This window comes from Cetorhinus maximus, chromosome 5, assembly GCF_964194155.1.
Source record: "Cetorhinus maximus chromosome 5, sCetMax3.hap1.1, whole genome shotgun sequence".
NCBI lineage: Eukaryota > Metazoa > Chordata > Chondrichthyes > Lamniformes > Cetorhinidae > Cetorhinus > Cetorhinus maximus.
The window spans coordinates 162542513-162554500 of record NC_135883.1 but is presented as its reverse complement, the minus strand read 5'-3'; positions in this window follow the sequence as shown (position 1 = coordinate 162554500).

Sequence of the window (11988 nt, the reverse complement as noted above, 5' to 3'; positions counted from 1 at the left end):
TCTTTTGATTAAGTACCTTACAACCTGCTAGATTCTTTAGAGTTCAATAATTTCAGATCTATAGAAGATAGGTGGGTAGCAGTAAAGTCAAAAATTAAGCTTGGTCTAAGCACTGAAGACAGAACAGGTAACTATACTAGTGTGCACACTCACATGGGTCCAATTTAAAACTTAGCCTATAGTGTCCCAAAGGAGAAATTTGGCCCAGCGAGCCTGCTCTGCCATTCAGTTAGATCACAGCTGATCATCTACCTCAACGCCACTTTCCTGCTTTATCTCCATAATCCCTTGATGTCATTATTATCCCGAAATTTATCAGTTTTGGTCTTGAACATGCTCAATGATTGAGCTTCCATAGCACTCTGGGATAGAGAATTTCAAAGATTCTCTGAATGAAGAGCCTTGAATGGCCTGTCCCTTATTCTGAGACTGTTTCCCCTAGTTCTACCAGCCAGGGGAAGCATCCTATCTACATCTACCTTGTCACACTCCCTGTAAGAATTTTGCAAGTTTCAATGAGATCACCTCTCATTCTTCTAAATTCTAGAGAATACAGACCCAGTTTCCTCAATCTCTTTTAAGACAATCCCACCATCCCATGATTAGGCTGGTGAACCTCCATTGCACTCCCTCTACGGCAAATATTTCCTTCCTGAGATAGAGACCAAAACTCTACACAATACTCCTGGTATGGTCTCACCAAGGCTTTATACAATTGCAGCAAGACATCGTTACTGCTGTACAGGATGTCTTACTGCAGCTGTACAAGGCCTTGGTGAGACCGCACCTGGAGTGCTGTGGACAGTTTTGGCCTCCTTACCCAAGGGAGGATATACTCGCCATAGAGGGAGGCAGCAAAGGTTGATTCCTGGACCAGACTGATTCCTGGAAGGGCAGGATTGTCATATGAGGAGAGATTGGGCCGACTAGGCTTGTATTCACTCAAGTTTAGAAGGATGAGAGGGGATCTCATTGAAAGTACAAAATTCTGACAGGGCTGGACAGACTGCTTGCAGGGATGATGTTCCCTCTGGCTGGTTGGGGGGGGGCGCGTGGGGGGGGAGAGAGAGGAGGAGAATCTAGAAAAAGGGGTCATAGTCTCAAGATACAGAGTAGGCCATTTAGGACTGAGATGAGGGGAAGCTTCTTCACTCAGACGGTGTTGAACCTGTGGAATTCTCTACCACAGAAAGCTGTGGAGGCCGAGTCACTGAATATATTTGAGGAGGAAATAAATAGATTTCTAAACTCTAAAGGTGTCAAGGGGTATGGAAGTATGGTGTTGCGATAGAGGATCAGCCATGATCATATTGAATGGTGGAACAGACTCGAAGGACTGAATGACCTACTCCTGCTCCTATTTTCTAATGTTTCTTTTATCTCAAATCCCCTTGCAATGAAGGCCAACGTACCATTTGCCTTCCTAATTGCTTGCTCACCATTTAAGAAGTACTCTGTTTTTCCGTTTTTTCTACCAAAGTGGATAACTTCACACTTATTACTATTATATCGCATCTGCCGTGTTCTTGCCCATTCACTTAGCCTGTCCAAGTCTCCTTGAAGCCTCCTTGCATCCTCCCCAAAACTTACATTCCTGAGCTTTGTGTCAGCAGCAAATTCGGAAGCATTACATTTGGTGCCCACATCCAAATAATTTATTCTATATCTACTCATTCAGGTGGAAGAAAAGTGGGTTGTTAACCAGTCTTTTGACATTTGAAGTGCACCTACCTCATTAATTTGCATACCTTCTCTTCTGCAGACACCCAGCTCTTACTTGGGATGAGGCAGGGAAGGAACATTTCAAGCCTCACCCAAGTAGCTATTCTTATTGAAATCTTAACAGAAAGCTGCTGACAGCTTTGTAGGTTATCACTGATGTACATCAAGTAAAAAAAGTTCCAAGAAAAAGCAAGAGGCCAGAATGGTGAATTTTTCCTCCTAAGATCTTATGTTCTGAAACCAAATGTAGCACTTCAGATGGAGAAATGAGACCAGAACTGAAAGGTATTCAGGTATTGTCAATGATAGGACAGGGTAGGGTCACTTCAGTGGTGTTGGTACAAGACCCTTTTATCTACCTTGATGTTAGTGCCTTGGTTCAATTTCAATACACAAGAGACCAGCTCCTCAGCAATGCTTTTTTGTGTATTTAAGACCGAGGTAGATAGGTTCTTGATTGGTAAGGGGATCAAAGGTTATGGGGAGAAGGCGGGAGAATGGGGTTGAGAAGCTTATCAGCCATGATTGAATGGCGGAGCAGACTCGATGGGCCGAATGGCCTAATTTCTGTTCCTATGTCTTATGGTCTTTACAATTTGAACAGCTTTGTTGCGATTTTAGCTCTGCTCCCCCCCAACAGCAGCCAGGTGGGCAGGCACTTAAAATACACTGAGAAACTTAATCCACCAATATCTCACTCTATTTGGGTACAGAATCAAATAGCACAGGGCACTGCGATTCAGCCCATCATGCTTGAACTGGCACCTTGAAAGAGCTGCCGAATTTAGTCCCATAACCCAGTTTTTTTCCTCATAATCCTGCAAGTTAGCTTTTGAAAGTTACTATGGAATCTGATTCCACTTTCAGGTAGTGTTCCAGCCCCTATCAATCCTGTGTGAATAAATTGCTCATTTTTCTTCTGGTTGTGTGTTTATATGAAAATCAGACTGTGATGGCAGCAATTTGAAATGCTGGCTTTCCCACCAGGTGACACAACTGAAAGAGGCGGCAAGGCTAGCAGAGGTCCAAAAAAGTTAAGTTAAAAATGTATTTTAAACTTCCTTGCGGCACCAAGATGAGCACTCCTGCTTCTAGGGTCCCACAGGAAAGTTTAGGTGTTTACTGCCCAGCATTCCCCCTCATCCCGACTGCGAGACCATCCCAAAAACCCCTCTCTGCAACTGACCTTGGTGCCAGGGACCATGACTTCGATAAAAACTCGTCTCACTTCCTCCAAATAAAAGGTGTGGCTATGGGTACCCGCATGGGCCCCAGCTATGCCTGTCTCTTTATGGGGTATGTGGAACATTCCTTGTTCCAGTCCTACTCAGGCCCCCTCCCACAACTCTTTCTCCGGTACATCGATGACTGCTTCGGTGCTGCTTCATGCTCTCATCTGGACCTGGAAAAATTTATTAATTTTGCTTCAAATTTCCACCCCTCCATCATTTTCACATGGTCCATCTCTGACACTTCTCTTCCCTGACCTCTCTGCCTCAATTTCTGGTGATAGACTGTGCACCAATATTCATTACAAGCCTACCGATTCCCATAGTTACCTCAACTACGGCTCCTCACACCCCGCTTCTTGTAAGGACTCCATCCCATTCTCAGTTCCTTCGCCTCCGTCGCATCTGTTCTGATGATGCCACTTTCCAAAACAGTTCCTCTGACATGTCCTCCTTCTTCCTTAACCGAGGTTTTCCACCCACGGTGGTTAACAGAGTCCTCAACCGTGTCCTGCCCATCTCCCACACACCTTCCTCTCCCTCCCAGAACCATGATAGGGTCCCCCTTGTCCTCACTTGTAACCCCACCAGCCTCCGCCATTTCCAGCATGATGCCACCACCAAACACATCTTCCCTTCACAACCCCCCCCTGCCCTTTGGCATTCCGTAGGGACTGTTCCCTCCAGGACACCATGGTCCACTCCTCCATCACCTCCTACACCTCAACCCGCTCCCAAGGCACCTTCCCATGCACCCAAGAAGGTGCAACACCTGCCCCTTTACTTCCCCCCCTCCTCATCGTTCAAGGACTCAAACATCCCTTTCAAGTGAAGCAGCACTTCACTTGCACCCCTCAATTTAGTCTACTGCATTCGCTGCTCCCAATGCGGTCTCCTCTACTTTGGAGACACCAAACACAGACTGGGTGACTGCTTTGCAGAACACCTTCGGTCTGTCCACAAGCATGACCCAGACCTCCCTGTCACTTGCCATTTCAACACACCACACAGCTCTCATACCCACATGTCCGTCCTTGGCCTGCTGCAATGTTCCAGTGAAGCTCAACGCAAACTGGAGGAACAGCACCTCATCTTCCGATTAGGCACTTTACAGCCTTCCAGACTTAACATTGAGTTCAACAACTTCAGATCATGAACTCTCTCCTCCATCCCTGTCCCCTTTCCAATCCCCCTTTTTTCTAATAATTGATAGCTTTTAAAAAAAATATTTTTCTTTCCCCACCTATTTCTATTATTTTTAAATTTATTTCCATCGATTGTTTTATCTCCACCTTTTAGCCCATTTTGATCCCTTCCCCTTATCCCACCCCCACTAGGGCTGTCACTTGCTCATCCTGCATTCTACCCTTAACGTCACCATTAGCACATTCCTTAGCTAATATCACCACCGTCAACACCCCTTTGTCTATGACATCTTTGGCAATCTCTTCTTTGCCTCCACCTATCACTGGCCCTCTAACCAGCTCTACCTGTCCCACCCCCCTCAAACAGTTTATATTTCACCTCATTCCTATTTTTCTTTAGTTCTGAAGAAGTCATACGGACTCGAAATGTTAACTGTGTTCCTCTCCACAGATGCTGTCAGACCTGCTGGGTTTTTCCAGGTATTTTTGTTTTTGTGACCATGACTTCGATTCTGGCTGGGAGCCTCCTGTTGCCTGATATTCTGATGCTTATAACCCATTGGCTTATAGCTGGCAACTGAGTGGGGTTTGTGCAGACCAAATGGCGGCCTTCTGCACCGTAACGATTCTGTGACCGGAAGCTAAAATTGACAAGAGCTTCATGGTGCTGAGAATAGGGGATTTGGCACACTCCTCAGCCCCCACCTGCCCAATTCTCACTCTGGGTAAAGTCAGACCGCTTGGTGTCTAATGCGGATGACAATGGTTCATTGGAGGCATAGATGTATAGATTGTTAACAACTTGGAGCAAATACAGTTCAACCTTGTCTTATGTCACACATGCATATTGAATTCAACAACTTTAGATCTTAAACTCCCCCTCCCCCCATCCCCACCCCGTTTCTTCCCCCTCCCTTTTTTCAATAGTTGATATAGATTCCTCTTTTCCCACCTATTTCCATTATTTTAAAATCTACAATGAATACTTTGTTAGTCATTCCATCCCACCCCCACTAGAGCTGTACCTTGAGTATCCTGCCATCCATTCTTAATTAGCACTTTTCTTAGATAATATCACCACCTTCAACACCTCTTTGATCCTTTTGTCTGTGACATCTTTTGATTATCTGCTCCTATCACTGCTTGCTTATCCCCACAACCACCCCACCCTCAACTTCTCTCCCCCCGCCCGCCACCTTAGACCAGCTTATATTTCACCTCTCTCCTAACTATACTTCAGTTCTGCCGAAGGGTCATGAGGACTCAAAACGTCAACTGTTTTCTTCTCCACCGGTGCTGCCAGACCTGCTGAGTTTTTCCAGGTAATTCTGTTTTTGTTTTGGATTTCCAGCATCTGCAGTAGCTTTTAGCTTTTTGTTTTTATCTCCATTGTGGAATTGATGGCTTCTGGGCAGACTGGGCAAAATTAGGTTAAGGGATAGGTCAATAGGGATACAGTGGTAGACAGTAGAAGAAATATTTGAGAATACACAGAATAGATACATTCAAACTAGAAAGAAAAATTCCAAGGGGCGGATCCATCATCTGTGGTTAAACAAAAAAGTTTAAAGATAGTATCAAACTTAAAGAAAAAGCACAAAATTGCTTGAAGATGGGTGGCAGGTCATTAGATTGGACAGAACCTAAAAATAGCAAAGAATGACTCGATGAATATGGAGGGAAAAATTAGAGTATGAGAGAAAGCTGGCTAGAAATATAAAGAGATTGTAAGAGTTTCTATAGCTATTTAAAAAGAATTTAAAGTGAGCATTGGTCCTATAGAGAGTGAGTTTGGGAATTAATAATGGAAAATGAGATAGAGGATTCAAGCAACATCTGAGAAACAGGTGCAAATCAGGAATTGGAAGGGAGGGAGGAACTCAAGAAAATTAAAATCACCAGGGAAGTAGTACTGAGCAAATCGTTGGAGCTGCTGGCTGACAAGTCCCCAGGTCTTAAAAGAAGTGACTAGTGAGATTGTTGATGCATTTTCCAAAATTCCCTAGATTCAGGGAAGGTTCCATTAGATTGGAAAATAGTGAATGTTACTCCTCTATGCAAAATGAAAGACTGACAGAAAGCATCAAACTACAGGCCAGTTAGCTTAACATCTGTCATAGGGAAAATGTTAGAAGCTATTATTAAAGATGTTATAGCAGGGCACTTAGAAAAAATCAAAGCAATCAGGCAAAGTCAACATGTGCTGTGGATAAAGGGGAACCAGTGGACTTAGTTTTACAGAAGGCATTTGATAAGGTGCCACATCAAAGGTTATTGCGGAAAATGAAAGCTCATGATGTAGAGGGTACCATATAGGCATGGATAGAAGATTGGCTAGCTAACAGGAAACAGACAGTAGGCATAAATGGGCCATTTTCTGGTTGGCAAGATTTAACAAGTAGTGTGCCACAAGGATCAGTGCTGGGTCCACAACCTTTTACTATTTATATAAATGACTTGGATGAAGGGACCAAAGGTATGGCTGATGACACAAAGATAGGTAGGAAAGCGGAGGACATAAGGAGGCTACAAAGGGATAAAGATAGGTTAAGTGAGTGGAGAATGATCTGGCAAATGGAGTATAATGTGGGCAAATGTGAAATTGTCCATTTTGGCAGAATGAATAAGAAAGCATATTATCTAAATGGTGAGAGATTGCGCAGCTCTGAGATTCAGAGGGATCTGGTTGTCCTAGTGCAATGAATTGCAAAAGGTTGGTATGTAGATGCAGCAAGTAATTAGGAAAGCTAACAGAATATTATTTATTGTGAATACAAAAATAGGGAGGTTATGCTTCAGTTATACAGGGCATTTGAGACCACATCTGGAGTAGTGTACAGTTTTGATCTCCTTATTTTAAGGAAGGGTGTAAATGCAATGGAAGCAGTTCAGAGATGGTTTACAGGGCTAATACCAGGAATGAGCAGGTTGTCTTATGAGGAAAGGCTGGAAAGGGTAGACTTGTAATCACTGGAGTTTAGAAGAGCAAGAAGCAATGATTGAAACATAAGATCCTGTTGGGTCTTGACAGGGTTGATGTGGGAAGGATGTTCCCTCTTGTGGCAGAATCTAGAACTGGGGTCAGTGTTTAAAAATTAGGGGTGGCCCATTTAAGGCAGAGATGAGGAGAATTTTTTTTCTCTTGAGGGTTGTAAGTCTTTGGAACTCTTCCTCAAAAGACAGTTGAAGAGTCTTTGAATATTTTTAAGGCAGAGGTAGATAGATTCTAGATTAACAAGGGGGTGAAAGGTTATCAGGGGTAAGTAGGAATGTAGAGTTGAGGTTACAGTCAGATCAGCCATGATCTTATTACATGTTGGAGCAGGCCGAGCGGCCTATTCCTGCTCCTAATTCATAAGTTCGTACCCTCTTATAGAAATCAAATCTTTAGCCCATGTTTTTACAATTTTTGCTATTTATTGAACATCATTTTGTGCAAGTTCCACAAGATGGCAAAACAGTATTGGGTGAGTGTTAAAAAAGGAAATCAGGCACACAAATTCATTTGATTGTGACAGATACATTTTTAAGATTTCCCTTATTGAATTTCCTTGAAATTTGATCAAAAAGATTGGGCATATTTTACCTCCTCTTGGTAAGAAGCTCATTCATTATATGAAAAGTCTCATGTCCAGCACATGTCCATCCCACACCAAATTGTTACAGATGCAAAACAATCTTTGTATAAAATATAGTGAAAGTCAGTTACTAACTGCTAGCCTGAAATTTACAAGCAGCTTTGATTGACTTAAGGTATTCTAAGCAACTATAAATTGCCTGCATTTAGCAACAGTTTTAAAAGGGATAGAGCAGATTAGTAGTTTATCATTTTAACTGTGGTCTGGAGCAAAGACTTTTCATGAGCAGTTCCACAGGAAATCGGCTAGTTTTAAAATCCTGTTGGAACAAAATGAGAAAAGCAACGGTGATAGCAGTATTGCACTAAAACAACTGGTTTGCACATAACAGCTGATTCATGCTACCTACATCCAATATGACTCTGGTCCATTAGTTAGAACTATGTGCATATACAATTCAAAGCTATGAATGCCACGTATCATTGGAATTATGAGTGTTGTCTGGCATGGGTGGCAACAGAACCCGGACAAAGAGTTCTGCATTAACACGCTCACCAGCACAGGTTTTAGTGTAGATTGCAACTGGCAAATAAACCAAAATCTGGCTCACTTGCCATGATACAGACAAAAATCAAACTTTGATCTGGGTTGGTTTCAGAGTTTTTTGCCCAGTACTAAACAAAAGAAATGTGAATTTGGAGAACTTGCTAACTCCCTGTCCAGTTTAGGTTTTGTGACTCACCACCTCACTTGGTGAAATGGTGGAAGGGTTTGGATCTCTGACTGTTCTGAGAGAAGCAATGGTGTGGCAGAGCCAACCCATCCCTTTGGGGCAAGGAACGAAAGCTTCCTTTAGATCACCTCAGTGTAACCCAAGCAAAGAATTTTCCGAAACTACTTTCACTTCGGAGCAAGACTGTTACTTTACAGATGCACTCAGGTCAGTTTTATGCTGTGGGCTCTATCCTTCTTTTCACTTGTAACTGTGTGCAGATCAACACAGCTGTTTAAAAAAAGGAGCACTGGGAGCAAACCATGTACCAGTGTGTAGCAATTTCTCTCATCCCCAACCAAAAAGAAATTGCACACTCTGATGCCAAGGCTATTTGCCCCACCTTTACCTCTGCCAGGGAATTAGACAGCAACTTGGGTTTCTGTCCAACATGAAAAGATCTCTAAAACAAAAACAGAATTACCTGGAAAAACTCAGCAGGTCTGGCAGCATCAGCGGAGAAGAAAAGAGTTGACGTTTCGAGTCCTCATGACCCTTCAGCAGAACTGAGTAAAGTTAGGAGAGGGGTGAAATATAAGCTGGTTTAAGGTGGGGGGTGGGGTGGGGGGAGAGAAGTTGGGGGGTGGGGTGGTAGTAGGGACAAGCAAGCAGTGATAGGAGCAGATAATCAAAAGATGTCACAAAGGAACAAAGACGTGTTAAAGGTGGTGATATTATCTAAGAGAATGTGCTAATTAAGAATGGATGGCAGGACACTCAAGGTACAGCTCTAGTGGGGGTGGGGTGGAAAGACTGACAAGGTATTAGTTGTAGATTTAAAAATAATGGAAATAGGTGGGAAAAGAAAAATCTATATAAATTATTGGAAAAAACAAAAGGGAGGGGGAAGAAACGGAAAGGGGGTGGGGATGGAGTTCAAGATCTAAAGTTGTTGAATTCAATATTCAGTCCGGAAGGCTGTAAAGTGCCTAGTCGGAAGATGAGGTGCTGTTCCTCCAGTTTGCGTTGGGCTTCACTGGAACAATGCAGCAAGCCAAGGACAGACATGTGGGCAAGATAGCAGGGTGGAGTGTTAAAATGGCAAGCGACAGGGAAGTTTGGGTCTTTCTTGCGGATAGACCGCAGGTGTTCTGCAAAGCGGTCGCCCAGTTTACGTTTGGTCTCTCCAGTGTAGAGGAGACCGCATTGGGAGCAACGAATGCAGTAGACTAAGTTAGGGGAAATGCAAGTGAAATGCTGCTTCACTTGAAAGGAGCGTTTGGGCCCTTGGGCGGTGAGGAGAGAGGAAGTGAAGGGGCAGATGTTGCATCTTCTGCGTGGGCATGGGGAGGTGCCATAGGTGGGGGTTGAGGAGTAGGGGGTGATGGAGGAGTGGACCAGGGTGGCCCGGAGGGAACGATCCCTACGGAATGCCGCCAGGGGGGGTGAAGGGAAGATGTGTTTCTTCTCCGCCGATGCTGCCAGACCTGCTGAGTTTTTCCAGGTAATTCTGTTTTTGTTTTGGATTTCCAGCATTCGCAGTAGTTTTTTGTTTTTATGAAGAGATCTCTCGTGCACTTTGGACTGGATTTGCACATAGGCACTGCATTATAAGTAGGTCAAGCAAGCACAAGTCTTACTGCGACTAGATATAGAGGAAGGGGAAGCATGTGCATATTGAACAGCATGTACGAGGGAAGCAATGCATGGCACCTCCATATCCAAGTCCACATTGCAAATACACAATTGACAGGGATCCAGTGCACCGTTTTAGGTGATCCTCCTGTACCTGGGGAAATTCCTGAGCTTTCTAATCACAGCTCATGGTAAATTCCATGCAGGTTTGTGGTAGGTGTACCAAATGCTCCTCTTGCCATTTCTGATGGTCAAGGCGCTATGCAAAATAGTCTATCTCGGGAATTAAAAAATACGTGATCTGAGAATTAACCAGTAGTTCTCCCAATGGTTCCTTCTGTATGCAGCTTGCTGACATAGCAATGCATCACCCCGCTCCTCCAAAGCTCTGCTAACACAGCCCAGATACTGTGGCAAACACAAGCCACAACCTATCAATTTGTGAAAATTCACAAAATAATAATGAACTTTGACAGATCCAGAAGCTGATATTGCTGCAACAGTGATAGGAGGCATTGCCACTCATGAGAACTAATTTCCCAGGTTGTCCCTAAAGCACAACACAGTTCCAATCCCAAGCTGTTTTAGGTACACCGAACCATATCCGCTGTCTACTACACTAAGAGATGCAAATATGACTGCTACAACTGCAATAATGAAGAATTTATAATTAAGTTCCACTGTACCTGACTCATTGCACACGTTTTTGAATATAGTATTAAAATCATTCCACTAGGCACCTCACTCGGTTTTGTTGGCCTAAACTGACAATTCTCTCGAGTCCAGTTACAAAGTGAATGGCAATACATGTCACACAGCTGACACAGTATATAATATATGTTATATACTATTATATGATATATACACAAATATACATGCACAGTAAATAACACTTTGGGGGAAGAAGGGGAAATATTGAATTTATATTTTCCACATAATGACAAGTGGTGCTATGGTACAGGATACAGAGTTAGACTTTTGTGGTATTTTAAAAAAAAACACTTGTAAACATTATTTGCATGCTGTTACATGGTCAGTAAAATAGTTTCTAAACTACATTTCAGTGTGACTGACAGGGGATGCTGATTTTCTTTTAAACTGACAAAATATATTATTTTACATGATAGGAAGATTTTACAAACTGCAATATCTGGACAGAAATTTAAACGTGCAGAATTGCATAGCGCGTTTTTAAAATGTCATTTAATCTCAGTAGCTTTTTCTATGTGTTTTTTTGACAAAATGTTTTCCTTACAAAATGGAAATCCAGTTATCCCTTGTTAGACATCCCTTGAACTTTGAATATACTATCCTTTTGCAGCTCCACCTCAACTACTCACAAGCAAAGCCCTCAAACAGCATTGCCATCGCATTCTGAACTAGGCTTAGAGTAGTTTAGCTAGCCCCAGGTATACCATTGCGGTGTCCCAAAAAAACACACTGGTTAACAGCACTGGTAGTGGAAGAATTGTCGCAGAGGTGTCATTAAAAACCTCATTTGAGTCTTTCCCTCCCTACCTGGGGATGGGGTTGGGGAGGCTGCAAATATCAAACAGACTGATCTGGGGAAAGGTGAGGAATTCACCTTTCCTCAAGAAAAACACAAAGGCCGTCCCCGCATACAGTTTGCCTGCACCCTATCTCATTTAGAAAAATTATCTACACAGAGCAGAGACCTAAAGGGATGAAGTTAAAATTATGGAAAGACAAAAAGATAGGGAGGTGGTGATCTGGGAATCTTTAAAAATACAGGAACCACAGCCATGATTCTTTCATGAGCCTAAACTAGTTTAGGTTTAATATTAATATCCTTTAATCAAAGGAGTGCAAGGTAGGAACACTAACTCCTACACACATGAGCTTAAGTCAGTTTGGATTCATACTTCTGTAATGTGATTCTGATAAATCACTTATTTTGCCCCCATCACCAAAACCGATCAAACTAAATGTTCCTATCCATCTGAAGG